The following is a 16,542-nucleotide window of genomic DNA, read 5'->3' on the forward strand; positions in this document are numbered from 1 at the left end:
AGAGGTTCCCAGTAGCGTCTCTCTCATGCTTTCACCCTGAGTTTTGGCTGCCCTTTCCTGCCTTCACAGAAGTTGTCTGACCACCTTCCTCGTGGATGCCAGATCAGCAGCCAGTCTCGGGCTCAGCAGGCCCAGATACACCACTTACATTGAAAATGTTTTGACAGATAAAACATCCTGGCCGATGTCTCGGGTTAAATAACAACTCCCTCCTATGCCTGCCGGGGCAGCTGCAACATATCTGACCCTGAGACTGAAGTCCAGACCATGAGAAAGTGGCAGAACCACCACTGACTGATCACGGGGGTGATTTGTTCTCAGGGGCACTTGAACCCCTCCAAGAATGTAGCTGGAATTTGCAACTCAGTGCATCTCCAGAGGGGACAGGCTGGTCTACACATTATTTGTACAAGTCCATCAATAGGAACCAAGCCTTTCTACATTTTAAGTCTACTCATGAGGAATTTCATAAAGGAAAGAACAGATCACAGTACCGGCTCTGTCAGAAGTTAAAATTGTTCTTTGTTTTGTGTTTTAATTCAAAATACATGTATACTGTGAACACTGAAATCTCCTGTTTGGGTGCTTTAAAGAGAAAAGTCAGAAAGAGTGAACTGAAGAGGGGAATGGGAGAGATCCTGAAAAAAGAAAAAGAGAAATAGAGAAGAAAGGGGAGTGTATTTACAATTATCACCACCTATAGAAAGAGATATTAAGTAGATTATGAACATCAAGAAAAAATAATGTAGATTTGAAAATTATCAAAGCTACTGATCCTTTGCCACTGAATGAAGATTATTAAAATAGATAATCATGATAATAATATAATAGGTGCCAGTTATAGAGTTCCTGGCATGTGCTAGAAACTGTATCTGCAAGAAAAGTATCAGAGTCCCTGTTTTAAAAATAAAATTGAGGTTCAGTTATAGTAACTTGCTCAAAAATGTCTTTAAGCACAAGTGTGTCTGAGCCTAAGGTATGTGTTAGTAAAAACTAGACACGCTTTTAGGTAGTTCAGCGTCATTCAGCCTCTCTTCTTAACCCAGGGCCTTCACCTACCAGCAAAGATTTGCAGAGTTTTACTTTCTGTGGTTTCTACAAAATGAAAATAATGGTAATATGAATGTGCTTTGCAATGTATGTATCCCTTTTCTAGAAACAGTAACATGGTTCCAAAGAGACTTCCTTCACTGCCCAGGCCCAGGCCCTATCTCTACCGATTCCTGTGCCATTTCCAGACCTGACTGAGAGCCACCTATATAGTCAGTGACCGGTCCCTGAATTATACTTACTCTGGTTTATTTGTTTTGGCATTGCCAATATGCATCATACTAAAGTCTAAACAAATGTTGCTTTCTTAAATCAAATGTGTGTGGACTGCTAAGTTTTATAGCAAATCAAACCAAACCTGAGTACAGCAGAAGTGGATTCAATAGACTTTCATGCTCATGTGGAGCTGACTGAGAAGAAACAGCATGAGCATGAGAGAGTGTTGAGTTTGCGTCTCAATTTATCATTCACTCCTAGTGCAAAATAGCACAATTCAGAAGGGTGACTGCCTGGATTCGGACCCTGCCTCATGCAGTCAGTACCTGGGACTGTCAGGATGTGACCTCACCTCTCCGAGGCTCAGCTTTATGAAATTGAAATTAGGGATAATAGTAGCACCCGCCTAATGAGGATTAAAGGAGACAATCGATGGTTAGTTCTTAGAACGATGCTTGACACGTATTGTTGAGTGTTAAATAAATGGCAATTATTACAGTTGCTGTTACTGCGATTACTCTTATTGTGGTAAATATTATCAATATCAATTATCAATAGTCTCAAGTCCTTCTTGAAAACAAAGAATTAAATCAGTTCTTTTTCAAAACAGATTACTATACTGATTTTATGTATTATGAAAATACAGTTTTATGAAAATATGAAATAATTCACTCAAATACTGGGATTAAATGGTAAACCTGATAACTGACAATCAACCCCAAAGATTGTTCATTTCCCCTGGTGACCAACTACCTGATATTTCACTTGGCACAGTCACTGAGAGAACAGAGAGCCATTTTGGAAGTTAAGCATATAGGCTTTAGGGTTAAGCCCGCTTACTTCCAAATTCCAGCTCCAATAAAGTTCAGCTTTCTCCTCTGTAAAATGGGACTAAAAATTGCTACCGTGAAAGACAGCTGAAATGATTACATGCATAATGTCACAAAGTAATAAAATCTAACACTTCCTGGGCTCTTATTTAATGGCACACTCGGGGCCAGGCACATTTGGGGATTAAGGCATTTAATCTTGAAGGTTACTCTATGTGGTACATTCCATTTGAATACCAACTTCTATAATTGCTAAATGTTTACTTAAACTAGTGTCTTCACTGTGCTTGGCATTTGTTTTCGCAGACAAAGCCTTTCAAAGACTTTCCTCTTCCAGGAGTCATTTCATCTCCACATTATCTGCCCAGGTTCCCCACTGCCTGTCTTGCCTGAAGGGCTCCAAGCCGAGTGTGGGAGAATTTACCAGAGAGAAAAACCATTTAGTTTTACCTGGGTGACAGCAATTATGCAGAATGACAAAAGGAGCAGTTAAGTTACAAGTGAAGTATGATAATTCACTCTCCCCAGGGACTGTCACTCAGAAAGGCTCCAGAAAAAAATAACAGCAAAACAATAGCGGACTCTATTGTTAACAGTCATGTCCCCATAATGCCCTGGCATTCTGAAACAATAACGCCAAAAATGCAGTCTGCTGTCCCTCGAAACCAAGCACATATGATATATCTCAAGCTGTCACTCCTGGGAGACTCACCATGGAATGGTCCTCAGGTCATCCCCGTTGGCCATGGCTCCAAGGCCCTCCAAATAACTTATTGCAATCAGAGTTCACCAATAGTTTTAAAAATACATGAACCAAAGAGCAGGAGAAACTGGATATTAAAGTATGGATTTCCTCAACATAGATATGACAGCGAGAGTAGGGAGGAATTAACTTTTCCATGCAAGATATTGCCCAAGACAAATAGTGATTGCTATTACTTTTGCACACTATAAAGCATTTTGAAAAAATATCACCAAATAAATAAAAATACACCGTGAATGCCCAAGTCTCCAGGAGTTAGAACCTTTTACTGATTTCTAATCCATCAGTATTGAACGAATATCTTCATTTTACTTGCTATTTGTTGTAGTCTTAAAGACAGCATTATGTTAGTTCACATAAATTGATGTCAAGGTGGCATATTGATTGCTTGAAATACATAGTAACACATATATTAAGAGAGCCTAACAGTTTTGAGGGTTTATTATGGCCTAATATATGCCAAAGCATACAGTAACACAACCTATATAATAATATAAAGATTAATAAGGTCATAGAGCTAGTTTGCCTAGGTTCAAACCTCTGTTCTTCCTATTCTGGCTCTGAAATTTTTGGCAAAAAGTCTCTTAAACTTGTATGCCTCAGTTTCTGGAACTGTAAAATGGGCGCAATATTTGCCCCTAAATCACATGATTATTGTTAAATGAGTTAATGCAGGCCCAAAGTTTCAAACAGTGCCCAGTATATGATAACTGCCGAATCAACATGAGCTCTTACTGATTTATTTAGACATTCAACAGCTCCTTTGGGAATGTAGTTATTTGTATTCCTACTTTATTGATAATGAAGCTGGTGCTTAGGAAAATTCTATAATCTGCAATGGAAGAGCTGGGCCTACAACTATAGATCTGGATCCGAGTTGCATGTTTCTCTCCACTTGATTCTATTTCTCAAAGAGCAGGGGCTTTGAGGAGAGTCAGATTTGAGGTCAAAAGCCCATTCTGTGCCTCACTAGCTATATGGCCTTGGGCAAATCTTTCAACTTCTGTTAAACTTTGTTCCTCACCTGCAAAATGAGGACAATCATAACAGTTATGAATGAATTCAGAGTAAACATTTAGAGTGCTCGTGCATCCTGAATAGACGGACTCACCCTGCCCAGGTTTATGTTTCATTTTGACTCAGAGGTCACAGTGTGGGTGGCAGGGTGGAAAAAAAAGCCAGAGTATTTGCCACTTGGGGCCAATTGGAGCTGAATGGCCCAGAGACATGAAGATCTCTTCTCCAGTTGAGAACTCTCTAGAATGTTCAAGGCAGTGAATTTTTTATTGTTTACCACAGTCTCTCACTTTCCTTGCCATGCATTCCAGAGGTTTCTGCTACTTGACATGGATGACATTAGCAAAGTTTGCCTTTGACATCTAACAACTTCCACTTCATCTCTGTATTTCTCTACTTGGGAGCCCTACACTCTTGTGATAAGGCTAAGCGCTTTGCTTATGATTTTTAGGCATTTTGCTGGGCATACTATTTTTAAAGACAACGCTGTTTGTTACTTCTCTCATGCCCTCTTTTCCTTTCAAGTAAACCACAGCTTCTTTTCACCAATGGCAGATTTCTCTAGGTCTTTTATCTTCGTCTTTTCATAAACACAGAGTTGAACAAAATGTCAAATTCTGAATCAGTGTGTTGTGGTTTGAAGAACACCAAATTGGATTTGAATCCCAGCTTTGCTTTCCAGTGACCTTGAGCATGTGAAAGTTGGGCAAGAAATTACATATGAAGAGCTATCTGATCACTTATAGATCTATTTCTAAATCTCTAAAATCTATACCTTTATGATTTTTCTAGGAGTACATGTAGCATAATTTCTAAGATCCTCTCCAAAGAAATCAACAATTTAATGGATATTTGTATGTTAATACTTATGTCCAAATAAAGATAGTAATGTCATCACCTTTTATTGAGGCAATGGAGTGAGTCAGATCAGAATATAAAACCCATATGCTTTGTCTAACTGTTAAATAACACTTCTCAGCAGCAGATCCCTCAATTTTAAAACAAAGGGATAATGTCTTTCTTCTATGATTTGTGTGAGATTTAAACAGAATAATGTATGTGGAAATGCCTAGCATGAGATCTGACACACAGGGGTCAGAAAATAAATGATAGCAATTCTTACTATTATTGACACAAAGCTTTGTTCTTTTCAAAGCTCATTTATATACATTATTTCATGCTACCAGACTAAGTTAATGCTGCCAAGAAATTTCATTTAAAAAAATATCCCAGGGTCACTGACATTATAAAATCCCATCCTGAAACGAAGAGACTGTCAACTGATTTTAACTTGTAGCAATAAACTTCTTCAATCTATGTTTCATTCATTCAAATATCTCCTTGACCCAATAGCCTTGCAGGGAGTCTGTCATATTTTATTTATGCAGTCATTAATATGGCAAATATTTATCAAGTAGCAACTATGTGCCTGGATCTTATTTTATCAGAAGATAGATTTTTGTATTAAAAAGGGACCAGGAAAACAAAGACTGTTAGAGTGTATAGCAAAGTGCTTAGTGGTGAGCTGATTTTTAAAAGAAGGGTTTAGGTAATTAATTGTTGATATGAATTTACTAAAAATCAAAAATAATTGAATAGCTTTAATAATCATGTATTACATTTCCACAGTGCAGTAATATTCACAAAGATTTTTCTCAAAAAGATGTCTGGGACCCATCCACTTTGCTCCAAGCCTACTAAAACCACCAACATTCAAGCAACCTTTATTTTGAGCCAAGACTCCTAATAGCCCCCCACCCCTGGTCTCCATGTTCTCACTTTTTGCATTCTAACATCCATTTATGACACAGAAGCTATAATTATCCTTCAAAGTGAAAATCAGACCACAAAGAACTTATATGCATAGATGCATAACCCATGGACACGGACAATAGTGCGGGTGATGGCCTGGGGAGGGGAGTGGGTGGGGGGATCAATGCAGGCGAAAAGGGGGCATCTGTAACGCTTTCAACAATTAAGATAAATTTAAAAATAAACAAATAAAGGAAAAGAAGGGATATTTTCAGTTAGTTCAAAAGATGAAATAAAATAAATGAAACCTTTGACTGCTTCCCAGTACATCTCTCCTACCTAGTACACAGTGGCTGCTCCCAGCCCTGGCCAAGGGCATTCAGGCCACAGCAAGCCTTGGCCTTTTCTGGAGCAGGCAGGGCTGGTTCTTGCCTCTGGGACTTCACACACTATTCACTGTGCCCAAGATGAGACGTGCCTTCCCCTTCTTGAGGCTCCTTTTACTAGCTGGACCTGAGCCCTCTCGAACACTCCTGCAGGCGCCCTCTCCCCCTCCTATCACTATCACACTTACGGCTTCAGTGTTTTCTTCCCTCTAGCTATTCATCACTACTTAGGAAAATGCTGCCTGTTTGTGTACTTGTGTGCGGTTCCACTTCTCCATGAGAATGTCAACTCCGTGAAGCAGAGGATCTTGCTTTCTCATTGATCCCTGTCGCACAAGGAAACCAGCACAGAGAGGTCATAATGTAAGCAAGCAAGGGGATTATAAATAGTATCCAGGATGAATATCAGGTCTCCTCATTATTATTTGTGTTTTATGACATTTAATGACTGGAGAGCCTGTGCCTAGAAAGAGCTGGCCCCTTGGCTCAAGGAGTCTGAACCCAGCCCTCAAAACAAGGTATTTCTATCTCAGCAGTAGTTAAGGATCCAGGAGCTAAAAAGCAAGAAATAGCAATACAATAAAGCAGCGAGACTGGATATGATTGTGTGCCAAAGTAATCAAAGAGACAGGAAGTGCTCTGATTCTGCAGACAGTTTAAACCAGTGAGCTACAAGAAATGTTTTGTTCTGTGTTTTATCTCCAGTAAACACCATTGTTCTTCAAGTTCATGTTGCTTGCCTCTCTGGTTATTTGAGATTTCTGTTTGTCTCACGGAATGTCATATCCTAGCATCTCCTAAAATTGCTATCTTTCATTTATTTATTTTGCAAATTAAAGTTATTTCGAATCAATTCTCTCTTGACCATTTTTTAAAATGTTCGAAAACCGCTTGAAATAAATGGAGCTACACCGTGGTGATATTCACGAGTCAGCATTGTGGTGAGGGAGGTGGGGCGTCACCAAAGCAGCCACTTATTTGAGAAATTCTCTCATTTGGAGGGACTCAAAGAATGTAGTCCTGTTTATCATGTTTCTTTTCATAGCACTGCACTTTGTAATTAAAAATTATCTTGAAAATTTAATTAATCCTAAAATTAATTTAAGACTTTCCCATAAATTTTAATCTATGACCCTTTTCCTTCCCCCATTTTTTTTTTCTACACAAACAAAACTATCAAATCACCCCTTAAGGGGCTCAGTCTTTGTTTTAAAAATATGTTGAGAGGCCTCACATCCTCAAGAAAATATATAAATTAAAAAATCCAGACACCTTTCTTCCTGTTATATATATTCATTCTCCATATAATATACAAGTTGGGCCATTGCTACCTAGAGTTCAATTTGGGAGACAAAATTGATCAACATAATGGCCTTCTTATATTAAGTTTCTTCCTCATGGACCTCTATTCTGTCTTTCACCAACCTGCTTCCATATGAGCCTACAGATTTCACCCCACAGAAGTATCCTACCCTAGTCAAGCAAGATAAGGAATGTAATACATCATACAGGCAGTGCCACATGCTACTGTCTCCAAAGCAATAGATGTACAAGGTGGGAAAACTTCTTCCTGTAGACGAACAAATAGTAAATATTTCAGATTCTGCAGACCATTTGTCTCTCCTGCTCAGCTTTGGCACTGCGTGTGAAAGCAGCCATGGGTAATGCACAAATGGCCATGGCCATGTTTTTTTCACTCCCTAATGAAATTATGTCAAATATGTCTTATAGAATTCATAGTATCTAATATAGAAAGACAAAGTGAGCTAAAAATGCATTGATTAAACTGGAAGAAATTCAGGCCTTATAAGACAGTTTACATTTCTATAAATTATCTCTGCATGTCACTTACTGAAAGATTAGAGAAGAAAAATAAACACAGATAATTAAATAACTTATAAGTATGTGTGAATAGAAGCCTATACATTTTTTAATCTAAAGAAATGCATCTATCCAAAAATATATCAAATATATAAAAATATTAGTGATAATTCAATATTTTTGTATTTCATTAAAATTATGAAAATTAAGTGATATGTACCTAAGATACATCCAGACAATGGACTATTACTTAGTACTAAACAGAAATGAGCTATCAAGCCACCCTAAACAGACATGGAAGAAACTGAAATATAGAATACTCAATGAAAGAGCCAATGTGGAAATGCTGCATACTGTATGACCCAAGCGTATGATGTTCTGGGGAAAAACAAAACTATGGAGACAGTAAAAAGTTCAGGGGTTGCAGGGGCTGGGGAGGAGACAGGGATGAGTAGGAGAATTTTTAGGGCAGTGAAACTATTCTGTATGATCCTCTAATGGTGGGTACATTATACATTTGTCAAAACCCACAGAATGCACAACACCAAAAGTGAAGCCTAATATAACTACAGGCTTTGAGTGATAATGAGGTGTCAGTGTCAGTTCATTGATTGTAACAAATGTACCACTGGAGCCGTGATGCTGAAATGAAGGAAGCTCTGCACGTGAGGCAGCAGGGGATGGACGGGGAACTCTACACATTCTCCTCAATTTTCTTGGGAATCTAAATCTGCTCTAAAATTAGAGTCAATTTTAAAAGAAACAAAAGGTATGACTAAAATCAAGATATTACCAAGTTTTATATATTCATAAAATTGATCATTTTAAAAGCAATATGTAACAAAATGTATCCGAGAAGAAAAAATAAAGGGTAATAGAAATATATATAGGGATAACTTGAACAGGTTATCAAAGAACCATTGAAAATAAGGTTAAAAACTAAAGAGAAGTCACAGGCTTGTTTACTGAGTTTTTTCAGACCTTAAAGGAACAGGTAGTTCTTATGTGGTAGACATCATTCAGAGAAATAAAAACACAGCAAAATATTGGAAGTGGACATCTACAGATGGCATGTTACAAGAAATTCTTTTCTTCTTTTTAGTTTAGTGATTTATTAAATGTTGATGCTGGTAATGCTCATGATTATATATTTTATGTAAAGTTATTATAATTTTTAGATTAAATGTATAAATATAGCCATTTGGTTTATTGCCCTCTGCTTTAAAGAAAAGTAAACACATGAAAAAGCAGGGCATAGTTTTCTGTTAAAAAGAAACAGATTAATGAGAATTGGATATGAAAGCCTAAAGGGAAATGAAGAATTAAAACAAGTATCCAAACAATCTACTAGCAATATGTGATTGAAATGTTCATGTAAAATTATGTATGGTATTAGTAGCATCTACTTTTTCAGAGGATAGGTTGTGATCTGTGAGGGCGTGGGTCATGGATCCCTCAGATCTGAATTTTCAAAAATAGTGGAGGCACAAGGTAAAAAGATTGTTTCACTACCCTATTTCTATTATTCAATTAATGGTTAGTTATTTAGTAAAACACACACACACAGATGCATGTATGCAGTCATACGATTTTAATATTCTATGTCAAACCTTATTAGAAATTTCATTCTTATACAATCTCCCTTTGATGCTCCTGTCCGCTTTATTTATCTGCTTGTTCCTGATAATACCAGTCATCACTGCTGGTCACTGATTATTTCTGGTTCCTTGTCTTCCAGGCACAGGCCATGACTCCATTTCCCAGGCCCTCCTGCAGCTCGACGGGGCCATTTCTGACCAATGAATGTTGAACAAAAGTGATAAGTGCTGAAGTATGTCAGTATTAATGCAAGATACTTTAACCCTCTTTTTATGTATCAGCCATGGGAACCTGTAATGCTCAGGGTGATGCTGTTTTATCAGCTTGAATCCCAGAGTGGGGAGTCGTGGACAGAGCTCTGATGTGATGCCCCGGCGACTGCGGAATGAGCAAGAAGCTAAAGCCCTGCTGTTGTGGGACGTGCAGATGTTGGGTTTGTTTGTTGCTGCAGCACATCCTAACCCATCCTGACTGATCACTCACCCGTGGGAAACTGCTTCAGTCCCTGTGGCGTTACAAACAGGTTCAGTGTCTGCTTTGCTGCTCTCTTCTCATTACCTTCTTTTTTCATATTCTCCAGGTCTCATCCCGTGTTTATTTTCAACGAAATGCTTTTTGTTCTAACTCGGATTGCACTGAGTTTACATAAATTTTGTGTGTACTTAAACATTCTCTATGACATTGAGTCTTCCAATACAAGAGTGTTTAATTACTTAAACCTTCTTTTACGCTGCTCAATAGAATTTTTAAAAATGTTACCTTTGTATAATTCATGAATATTTCTTGCCTAACCTAGGCTAAATATTGTAATTTAGGAATGTTTACTTTTTTATCACTATTCCATGAGACTTTTCCTTCTATTATGTTCCTTATCTGTTTATTATTTTATATAGGAAAGTTGTTAATATTTTATATATTAACTTTTAAATTGCCCAAATAATTTCCCTTAACTTTTCTAATCATTTCTGTATTTCTGTTTATCGTCATGTGTTTAAAAAGTATAAAAACACAAAATATATTAATTTTACCTCCTCCTTTGACATACTTTTACCAGCATCATTTAAAAAATAATAATAATAAGTGGAAAATACTTATACAACAAAAGAATAGAGAATAATAGGCCATAAAATGAAAGTTCTGTACTGTAAGTGGTATAGTTTTGAAATTAAAATGAAGTATTAGCACAACTTAAAAGGTTATTATATTAAGAAAAAGTAATTTTCCATAGGAAATACTCGAAGCTACATAATTGTAAAAGTATTTTACTGCTGCAAAACAACAGTGAAATGAGGTATTAAAATCTGTACGTTTCACCAGTTTTGATGTTGGCCATAGTGGGCAGCACCAACGTGTTTCCCTACTTATGTATGCAGACAATAACACACTCAACCGAGTGTTTCCACATGGTTTCTGCAAACTGTTGTATTTATGACTTGTTGCAGTTAATATTTAGGTTTTCTTCTTAAGTCCAAATGTTACAGGTATTTAGGGAAATTTCTCTCTGCAAATTCTGCAGATGTCAGGGCTAGACTGGCCGCAGCTTTTTTTTCCCTTTGCTCTTTTACCATTGCTTCCCCTGACATCGTATCTCTTATGACATTATTAATGCCATAATGCCTGAGTCCTGGTGAACATATTTCTGTGTCTTCTCTCCAGTCCCATTTTGTGCTATGAAAATAAGCACGATTTGTGAGCGAGTGAATTTTGTGTTGTTTTGACTGACAAACAGACCTAAGGTCTGGGACTGAGGAGTGAGCCTTGGGTGTTAGTGAACATTCCCAAATTACAGCATGTTGTATCCCAGTAGTTGGTTCTTCCCACCCACAACTACCCTCCCTCGGGGGGGGTTGAAAATTTAGGGGTTTTTTTCATCTTCATAATGAGGTGAGGAGGAATAACTGGCTTTTACTGGGCATGGCCAGAAATGCTAACTATCTTGTAAGACGAAGTAGAGAATTAGATTGTCCCTGTAAGCCAGACCCAAGTCAAACCACATAAACACATGAAAAATATAAGAAAGAGCCTCCATCCTTAAAGCTGCCTCCCCACCAAGGTAATCACAGGCATTTGCTTCAGATCTGGTTTAGCTCCTCTGCCTAGGCCCTGGGGCTGCATCCAGGCATAGAGTAGCAAGACTGTATCTTCCACCTCCTTACAATTTAAGCATAGCTGTGTGGTTTGTTTGGACCATTGATGTGTGAATGGACCCTTTGCGACAGCATGGATGGACCTGGAGAGTATTATGCTAAGCGAAATAAGCCAATCAGAGTATGACAAATACCATATGATCTCACTAACATGTGAAACCTAATGAACAAAATAAACTGATGAACAAAATGGAACCAGAAGCATGGAACAGACTGGCAGGTGCCCAAGGGGAGGGAAATAGATAAAGCAGGTGAAGGGTTTAGCTAAAGAACATACCAGCATACCCCACGGACACAGATAATAGTTTAGTGAAGGCCAAGGGAGGGTGAGGTGGGGGTGGGTGGAGGTAGGCAAAGGAAGGGGGACACCTGCAATTATGTCAACATCAAAAACTTTTAAGAAAAAAATAGAAATGTGAATGGAAGTTAAGTACATTACCTACAGGAGGAAGCTTTAAAACCCCATGCACAATTCTCCAAGTTCCCTGTTCCCCTTCTCCACACTGGCGGCAGCATGTGTCAAGGCAAGGCTCTGACACTGATGCATGTACAGAGGATGTGTCATAGAATTCTACCCTTGAAACCTATATCATTTTGTTAACCAATGTCATTCCAAAAATTTTAGTTTAAAAATTAATTATTTTTTTAAAAAAGATAAAGCTCTGACATCCCAGGCCCCTGAGAGAACACATGAAAAAGCTTCTGTCAAGCACACTGTACCTGTAGCATGAACAAGAAACAAGTGCTTATTATATTAACTCACTAGATTTCAAGGTCCTTACTGCATCGACTCCTAGCTTATTCTGGCAGATGTTTTCCCATTGTAGTATAGGAGTCCAATTGCCTTTAAGTACCTGTTATGAATTGTATTGTGCCCATCCAAAATCCACAGGATGAAGCTCTCACCCCTAATGTGACTATATTTGGGGGTCGGACCTTTAGAGGGGTAATTAAGGTCAAATAAGGTCATAAGGGTGGGGCCCTAATCCTATAGGACTGGTGTCCTTGTTAGCGGGAGAGTGGCCAGGGGTGTGCACAAACAGAGAAAAGTCCTTGTGGCCATGCGAAGGCACAAGACAAAGGCGACTCTCTGTAAGCCAAGAACAGAGGCTTCAGGAGAAATCATACCTGTCAGTAACCTTGATCTTGAACTTCTAGCTTCCGGAATTGTGAGGAAATAATGTTTCTGTTGGTTAAGCCACGCAGCCTGTGGCATTTGGTTATGGCAGCCCTGACAGCTAAAGCAGTCGCAGTCCCAACTTCTTCACAGTGGCCTTTTCAGTGTCTTTCAGTTACACCCCCTGCTATCGCAGACCAGCGTTGTCCTGACCTTACGCCAACCCCAAGGTCCCAGGGTCAGGGTCGCTCTAGCCTCCTGCTTACATAGGAAAGGTTCTATCGAGTGAGTCCTCCAACCTGGACTTGAATCCCAGCTCTTCAATGTGCTGAGTCTGTATTTTACCTTGGCTCTTTCTTGAACTGATTGTGGTGAGACCTTGGGCACATCACTTTATTTCTCTGGGCCCCATATTCTTCATCTTTAGAACAGAGATACTATTAGTTCCTTCCTCATAGTGTTGTAGACAGGATGAAATGAGATCATAACAAAATAAAACACTTAGAGGAGAGCTTTCTTTATAGCAAACATATGAATGAATATGAATTTCTATTTTTATAACCTCTAGGTTGGAAGGCTCACCACCACAGATTGACAAAATCACCAAGAAATCTTGATAAGAGGCTAAGGAGTGGGGTAAAGAGGAACTTGTGTGACCCTGAGAGGGAGCAGCTCCTTAAATACTTGCTTTTACTCTAGTCCGAGCCCTAATAAACCCAACAGAGCTTTTAAACTTGGGTTTCATTTCCCAAGTTCATTTCCCATTATCAGCCCCTATAGTAAGTGGAATTCCTGAACCCAGGGTCCTACCTGGAGGTATGGACATTTTCAACACTGCTATAGCCAGCAATGTGATAGCAAGACTCCTATATACCTTATACTCCATCCCATTCAACTTATAAGATCGTCTAAGACACTTTCAGTCTCCTAAACAACAATGATGAGAAATTAAAGTCCAATGTGCAATTTACTCTAAAATCAAAGAACTTGTAAGTACTCTTAGAAAAGCTTGAGAGAGACAGAGCATGCAGGGTTTGATAGCAAAACGCTACCACACACTTTATTTGAATTTTATAACAAGAAAGTAAAGGCCAGAGATGTGTTCCTTTTCACACTAAAGGAAATAGCTTCTATCAGCTAGAAGATCAGCTCCAATAACTTCAGGGCTCTATTTGGCTTTATTAGATCTGTTGCCATTGTGATGGCCTTAGAAGTTTCTTTTGAAGAAAAGTAATTACTGTACCAGAGCCCCTAGTCAAAGAGATGCAATTGCGTTTTAAAAAAATCCACTTGCTCAGCACAATTTAGGCTCTCTGTGCCTTTCCGTAAGCTGGATCGATAGGTAGCAGATATATAGACCTCCACGGTGGCTAGAGCTTAAATCCTCTCACTTATATTTTATAGTGATACTACAATGAAAGAAAAAGTTCTGTGTGAAACCTACCTACCAAAAGCTAAATTAGTGCTTTATCACACTCACAAAGCAGTCACTATTCTATCATCAGGGTAGTAAGCAGAAAAGTGTAGGAAACAATATTTGCTGAACACCTACTTTGGCCCAAGCACTGCAATGTGTGATAGGCATGATTTATATGATTTGAATTATATGTTTCTCATTGTTACCACATAAGTGTGGCTGGAAAATGCCTGACTCATCCCCAATAAGATATACAAAGCTGGAAGGAAAGGGAAAAAAGGAATCATTGCAGAATAATTACAGTATTTAGTGAAAGTTTTAAAAAATTGATACTTGCCTTAAATGCCTGTAAAGTGTTCCTTACAGCTGGTATATATATATATTTCTACCTAGATGCACAGTAAACTGTATATGGTTTAAATGAATATTCCTTAAGTAAGTGCTTTATCTTCCTAAAGCCCCTTTGAACACCTCCTGCCTATTATGAAAAAATACTGAAACCAGGTAGATGCACTCAAGACCACAACAGTGAAATTCTTAAGCCCAGAGTGGACAGCATCTCTTACTGAGTGGTACTTTAAGAGTTTTATTTCTGACATTTTCTCTCTAGAAGATTTACATCCTACAGTGAGGGTCACCTGACACGATTCCTTTTAAAATTTTTCCAGAAGCACCACCATTTCCTCCGTGTTGGAAGGTTTCTAGTGATTTTTAGTCCTGAATTTCCTTCCAGCCAATGAAGTGAACCCCCTAAGCAAGAAACTTTATTGAAAAATTAATGCAGAACAAATTCAGGTTCCCATAATCTGAAGAAGAATTAACTCTCAGGATTCTGAAATGGGGAAGACAAATTAAAAGTCAAATGATATCTTCTCTAAGGTTGTGCTGTGGCAGGCCTTGATTTGGGTTGGCGGGGGGTGGGGTGGGGGAGTCCATCTGGCCTTAATAAAGATGAGTGCCTTCCAGTTGTTGGGGTATATTGTTTCTTTTAAGTTTTTACAGTGAGGGCTAAGTTTTAGGGCTGTGAAACTAAACAATTTATTTTATTTTAAAAGAGATCAGTCTTATTGATTCCATAAGCCTTCATTAAAAAATAAATAAGTGTGGACCATCTCCTCTGAGACAGGGTGAGAAGCTCTATGCCAGAAAGAATGAGATGGGCTTGCAGGAGAGAACCTTCATGCAACCACAGGTTAGACAAGGCTCCCCAGGGGACAGGGGCCTGGGTCAAATTTTGAAAGCAGGCGGCAGTTACCAAGATGACGAATGGGAGGGAGGACTTTGCAGGCAGAATGAGAAGTGAGTGCAAATCGCATTACTGAGGTCCCATCCTGACGCACTTCCATCTAACTCTTGTGCCTTCTCAGATGTCTCCCAAGCGCCTCATGGGCAGCCTTGTGCACAGATGTGCACTCCCTCTGGATTCCCCATGGTGGCGGTGGCACCGGGAGCAGCTCTTTCTCCATGACCACAAAGCAGGAGCTAAACTGGCCTCTTCCCTCTCCTTTCACTACAGTGCCGAAGGAATCGCCGAATGTTGGGTGTTCATTGAAGCTGCTGCTTCCTCTTCATCCCCAGTAATATTTACTTATCAAATTGCATTTTTCTCTTTAACCTGGACAACTGATATAGCCCGTTTTTATCAAATAACCACCTGCATTTTCAGTTCGGTGAGCATCGGCCGTTAAGGTATATGCTAAGTGCTGGGGATACGACAATGAACGGGACAGGTCCACAGGCTCCAAGGAGATCATGTCTAGTGGAAGACATAGCGCCCTTTATCAGGCCTAGTAGTTTTTGATGGAGTCTTTAGGGTTCTCTACATACAGTATCAAGTCATCTTCAAATAACGACAATTTTGTTTCCTCCTTTCCAATTTGGATGCCTTTTATTTCTTCTTCCTGTCTGATTGCTGTGCTAGGACTTCCAGTACTATGTTGAATAAAAGTGGTGAAAGGGGACACCCTGTCTTGTTCCTGATCTTAAGGGGGTTGGGTGCATAGAGAGATTGAATTAAAAAAGAGAGAGAGAGAGAGAAAATTCATGGACATGGACAGCAGTGTGGTGATTGCAAGGGGGGTTGTTGAGTATATGGGGGGATAAATGGTGATGAAAGAAATAAAATAATAAAATAAAGAAGAGATCTGTTTAACACAAAGCACACAATGAAGAGCAGAGGGGAGGCTGGGAAGCCTTCCTGGTGGGTTAAAATTCTGTGGTGAAACTTCAGGGTGAGATGGAAACACCACAGAGAAAATATTCCAGAGAAAACAGAATTAGCAAAGCCCTGGCTATAAGGTCCAACGAGCTATTTTAATGTTGCTGAAACTTAACATTTTGATTGTAGTTAATGGTAAGAAGAAAGGTGCAGAGGAAAGCAAGGGCCAAGTCACGTGGAACCGTGTGTGCCACGGGAAGTAGCAACAA

The sequence above is a fragment of the Miniopterus natalensis genome, chromosome 1, assembly GCF_054644295.1.
Source record: "Miniopterus natalensis isolate mMinNat1 chromosome 1, mMinNat1.hap1, whole genome shotgun sequence".
In the NCBI taxonomy this organism is placed as follows: Eukaryota; Metazoa; Chordata; class Mammalia; order Chiroptera; family Miniopteridae; genus Miniopterus; species Miniopterus natalensis.